Genomic DNA, 6,000 nt, shown 5'->3' with positions numbered 1-6,000 from the left:
GGGGGGGGGGGGGGGGGGGGGGGGGGGGGGGGGGGGGGGGGGGGGGCTGCTGGGAGAGTGCGCGCGCGCCCCTCACCCCGCCCCCTTCGCTCCTAGCCCCCCTTCCTTCCTCCCTAGTGTGCTTGGAGCGGCTACCCGAGGTCGGGGGGGGAGGGGCGCTGCCTGCGGGTCCCTAGGAAGAGGGAGGGGTCTTTTCCCAGCTGCAAACTTGTGGCTTGTTCCTTCTGCGCTACTCCCAGCATCTGGAGCTGCCTCTGAGAAGAGCGGAGAGATGGGGCGGGGGAAGGGGAACGACACTGAGTCTCCTGAAATTAGGAGCTGCTAGAAAGTGTCTGCCTTATTTTTTTTTAAACCTTTTTTCTCATCCCCTCCGCATCCCTCTCCCCCCCCCCCCCCCATCTTTCTACTCCCCCCCTCTCTCCCCCCTCCCCTTTCTCTTCCCCTTCTCCTGGGTTGCACTCTCTGTCTCTGGAGCGGCTCTTCAGAGAGCTCGGGTGCGGGAGGGCGCTTCCCTCCCACCCCCCTCCCGCCCCCCTCAGCAGCTGGAACCTCACCAGATAGTGGAATCACCGCTTTGCTTCTACGACTAGAGTGGGAATAATAGGGCTTTCTTACTTTATTCTTCCGTACTTGAATCTTTGAAAGGCACACACATATGTATACATATGACAAGTGTATGCAAAAATTGCAATTTTGTTACCCCAAATGCGACCTTTTGGAACTTGATACGCGTTTTTTCTTCCCCTTCTTAATGCATTTCTAACTATGTGGCTGATTTCTTTTCTCCCTTCCCACCCTACACAAACACACACAAACTCACTCACTACCCCCCCACCCCCGAAGCTGTTATCCCTTTTAATGATGCTGGGAAACGCAGGAGGCAGGAATTTTGTAAAAGTTCTATTGATAAACACACTTGCACAAACATATGCTAGGCACACACATAAACTATAAACATAAACGAAAAACACAATATGGCCTACATCGACACTACCTAGTGCAGTAATCCATCAATCTCACATGCTCTACAGGGTTGAATGGGGTCAGTCGCCAGATGACAGCTTTACAATGTTAAAAAAAAAAAAGGTGAAGCAGGAAGTGGTTTGGAAACTTGAAAAGTATTAATTTTCCTGTGAATCAATACTGATCCAGGTTGAGCTGAACATATAAAATACAGGACCGACAGTATCATAGAGTTAGAGGTGAAAGGGCACTAAGAATTGATCAAGTCCAACCCTTTTCCCACCGTACATCCCCCATTTTACAGATGAGGAACTGATTCTTAAAGACCTTAAGGAAGCATTAAAAAAAAAATAATTTGGACTACTTAGCCAGTTAAAACTCCCATACATTTTTACAAGAATTAAGATTTCTCATCAGTATCATTTGCTTTCAGCTGAGCAAGTTAAGTTACTGAATTAAACCCTGAATTTTAAATTGGTTTTAATATTCTGTAATTAATGACTTGCCTTGAATAATATAAAGACAAATTTTTAAAAGACTGCTACAATAAACGCATGAGGAGTAAATTGTTGAAATTATTCTCTTAATTGTCAAACAAACTTTTAAATGATGGTTTTATCTAGAAGAGATAAATACGTGGTAAGAGTTAAAAATTAAAAATACTGGATACAGGCATAGATGCATACAGTTAAACATTTATTTATAGATAAATAAGGTTTTCATAGGCAGCTTTCTTACCTTGTACATGTGCTTCAGTGGTCAAGATTTAATTTTCTGTTTTGATTTTTGCATTAGTACTTTAAGTGAAATTATAATTACAGGAGAAAAAACAATTTAAGTGGTCTTAACTGACAATAGAGTTTTTTGACTGGTAATAGTTATAAACTTTGAAAGTTTTGATGCTGTTTCTTCCCTACCACCACTCTGCCCTCAAAAGTAGTCTTTTCTTTAAAAAACTTGGAATTGTCCTTGGTGAAATTGTTGATCATACACTTCAGTGTTCAAGGTTTCAGTCTTAAAATAGTGGGTATATTTTCCATTGAACTTTTTATTTATTGTAGGGGGAAGGATTGTTATTCCTTGAAAACAATAGAGAGAAAAGTGTGAATTTTGCAGAAGTTTTTTCTTCACTTAGATTATTTGGGCAAGTAGGGTTCTGATTTTAGATTTTATCTAAAAAAAAAACCAGCTCTAGAATTCAGTTCAGTTTCGTGTCATCAGGTAACATATTTTTAAGTATCTATACCCAAAACTGTATCTCATCTTGTAGAGGAGACTTTAGTTTTAGGAGTAAAAAGAAGGGATACTTAAAGGGGGTAAGATTGTGGTCTAATACAGTTTTCTGAAATGTGTTTACCCATCTTATCCATATCCAGGAAGAAATCTCTGAACTTTGAGGGACTGGCCAGCTGAGATGCCAGTGCTTGAAGACTGCTCATAATAACAAGAAAATTCAAATATTGCTCCTTTTAAAATTAGAAAAGCACTGTTGGGTATTTCAACATATGCTGACTCTATTGCTGAAAATCACTATTTAAGGGAAGTAAGGGAAATAAAATACATCCTCCTAGTAGACGATTTTGAAAATTGAACTGCTAGTTGATGTGTTGCCAATATACCAATGTCAGGAAGTTAAATGCTCCTTTTGAAGCACATAAGTATCTCAACAGTTGTATCTGTTGTTTAACTATTACTGTTTTTGGAAGTAAGGAACATCTTTGGACAAAGTAGTTTAAAATAAGTTATTTCATTCTTGCAGTCTGAATCTCCAGAAAACCTTCCAGTTAAAACAGACCTTTTGAGAAAAGATAGTTGAAAATGATTAGGTTATTTTAATAAAAGTATAGAAAGCTTACTTAAGTACTTTTAAAGGACTTTAAATGTAAAAATGGAAGAACTACTTCAGGATGAAAATTAATGGAATAATTCTTTAAAAATCATTTAATTGAGATACTTGGGTAAAGCTTCATGAATTGATTTTGTAGAATCATTTTTAAAAATGTGTATTTGGGGTACCTAGTGGAGTAAGATTTTAGGCAAATTCTTTGCTTTAGAAGATGCTATTCGAAAAAATCTTGACAAAACTTCTAAGTGAGATTAAAGTTTTACATTTGCCATGTAGTTTATTCAATAAATAAATAAGCTATTTATTGCATTAAAAATTTCTACAATATATCAGTAGTTCATTTTGACTGACTGGTAGACATTTTTATTTTCATGTGTATTTCAAATGAATAAAATGTTATTTTTATATAAAATTCCCTGTGTCTTGGAATTTACTGTAGAGCCTTGTGGTTTTAATAGAGGTACAATTAGAACCAGAATATTGTATTTTTCTCATTAGAATTGTTATTGAAAAATTTTCTGAAAAATTAGGTCCTTAAAAACTTTTAAATGATGGCTTTATATAGAAGAGATAAAAACATGTGGTAATTAATTTATAGATGACACTGACTAGAGAGGGGAAAAAAAGAGGCCTGCAAAAATGTGTTATTTAAAACTTTTTTTTAATTGCAAAAGCATTTGATTGGTGCTTCACTGATTTATTACTCCATTTGTAATTCAGGAGGAACATTATAGAAGATTGTAGCTTCATTTTAAATTTAATCATTTACTCTGTAGGTGTAAAAATCCTAGTGTTTTATTAGAAACTTTCTGATGACTTGTATGTAAGAGTATATGGTTTAATACTGAGTTTGTTGCTTAATGTAATTGGGTGTTCTTTCTAAAGCAATTCACAGATTTCAAATTTAAGGTTTAATTCTAAGCCATCTTTCTCTGTTGCAGTTGATCTTGTTTTGGAAGTACTAGTTTACTTAACCGAATATATTTTCAGCTTTTTGGTTGCCTAACTTTATTACATCTCCTTGCTGTGGAGAACTTGCATTTTTGTACCTACATGAGATCCCTCTTTATGCAAATTTGGAAGTAATTACCTCTTCCAAAAAGAGTACCTATTAACATAATTTTGAGCATATTGAGGTTGCCTCTGGATATTTGTATACACTCACCAGCATCTGAAAGCTATAAATAAGAAGATTTGTAAGAAAAATAAAAACTTTATAACTTTATTGGAATATCTTGATGAAGCAATAGAATTTTTTTTAAAGCATAAAGTGAAAGAACATTGAGTATATAGTTAAATAGGCACTAGAAACTATATCTGCCCTACATAAGGATGGTTGATCTATATGTTTATTAAGAATTAGAAAATAAAAACAGTTTTCAGTACTGGTAAATAATTCAGATTTTGTCCTCTGATCCATGCAATGCAATAAAATTTCCCAGGTGACTTTGTTCATTTTATTAGTATGAAAACTTTAATTTGAGCAGCATAAAGGTAACATTAATCCTTTAAAAAGCTTATAATAACTTTTTGTTTTTGCTAAAATGTTGCTTTGGGATGTTAGAAGGGGAAAAAAGAGCCAATAAACTTGTACTCCTCCCCTCCTTCCAGAATGAAACCTAAAGGATGTAGAACCTAGAATACTGAAATCATAGAAGATTTCTAAGAAAGAAATATTTAGAGGACCCAAGAAAAAGTTCTAATGCGATAGAAGTAAGACTATATTTGACATTTAAAAAAATAAACTAGCAATGGTCAGTTTTATTGCATTAATACTCATATTTATAAGGTAAGTGTAAGAATGTCTATAATATATTTCAAATCAATTTTTTGGGGTGTTGCTGGCTAGAGCACAGTAATTTGTTTGCCAGAGATAACTAGGCTGTGTGAGGGCTAACCATCTGTCAAGTGATACAGACAAAGAAAGGTTTAATAACTAGTCCAAAATTTTCACAAACTTGTTGTGAATCATATTATCATTTTGTTTTGCTCATCAAATTTTTTGTATTGAATTTGTACGGGAACAGACACACACCTCTGTTTTATGAATGAATCTTCATAAGATTTAAATAAGGCCATTGTGACATGATTTGATGGAAAATATTAAAATATATTGGAGTTTTTTGTCACCTAAATTGTACAAGTATCCCATCTCCTAGAAATTCTGTTAAGTAACTATACATCTTGAGTTTTGGATATCTAAATCTTTTGATTTAAATGTTCAAACCTTATATTGAGAACCAAATCCTGAGCTGTTTGAAAAAATGTAGCAACAGGAATCCAGATTGCCTGTTTTAGGTACAATATGGTGTGATGTGAAATTGAAACAGCAGATTGGTGAGAAACTTTAGTTTCAAACAAATATAAACTAGTTTGTTTAATGGAGTCATACACAAAACAGTCTCTATTGACAGGGCAACATTGTTCAGTAACTTCTTCAGTATAGGAGGTCATTTTTGGTTTTTGGAGCTGTAATCTGTGTTTCCAAGACATTGTACTAAAAAGGAAACCCTAATATTTTTTATTGTAATGATATACTTAGATATGGCAGGCTTAGGTATTATTTATAGCGCTGCTAATTATATCAGTAGAAATAGCAATATTAATACTGTTGAGTGTCAAAATCCATACTTGACAGCATGAGGTAAACAACCATAGTGAAATAAAGCAGCCAGCCTGGCTCTACTGTCAGCTCATGAATATGCACTTCAGGAAAAATATACACAGTTTGGGATTTGGATGTCCTAATTTAATGTTTTTCTTGCTAACTCAGTACCTCTGATTTTGTTTTTAAGTGTTTACTATTCCCAATCCAAAGATAATATTGAGAAGCAATGCAGACTTTTAGATTAGAAATTTATATCCTTATTTTACCTTGGCTTATAAGAGCTACCAGAAATTTACTCATTCATAGCTAAGTGCATTGCAGTTTATCAGAAACCTTTCATATAAATGTGTCATCATTTTGATAATACAGATTATTGTGACAAAAGAAACATTTTTAAATGTAACAGCTCACTGTTTTTAAAAAAAAAATCCAGCAAAGGTGATGTGAGAATTTCTCTGGCTTCCTTAAAATATTTCTAAAATACTTAAACGTTGTTTTGGTTTAAGTGAAAGCTTAAGTTTGGTATAAAGTGGTTAGAGTGTTAGACTTGGAATAACCATAATCAGTGGAGTAGGAAGTTCTT

The 6,000-nt window shown here is 34.8% G+C and overlaps 1 protein-coding gene across 34 annotated transcripts in view; it reads left to right on the top strand.

Annotated features, from left to right (window-relative positions):
- ZBTB20 (zinc finger and BTB domain containing 20) overlaps positions 1-6,000 on the top strand; it is a 1,019,756-nt gene that overhangs the window by 684 nt on the left and 1,013,072 nt on the right. The gene's annotated exons all lie outside the window — the stretch shown is intronic.

This window comes from Petaurus breviceps, unplaced genomic scaffold (assembly GCF_028583685.1).
Source record: "Petaurus breviceps papuanus isolate PSGF00001 unplaced genomic scaffold, PetGlider_PUasm1.0 90792, whole genome shotgun sequence".
Lineage (NCBI taxonomy): Eukaryota > Metazoa > Chordata > Mammalia > Diprotodontia > Petauridae > Petaurus > Petaurus breviceps.
Note: the sequence above shows the minus strand (reverse complement) of the source record. Positions and strands in the feature narration are given on the sequence as shown.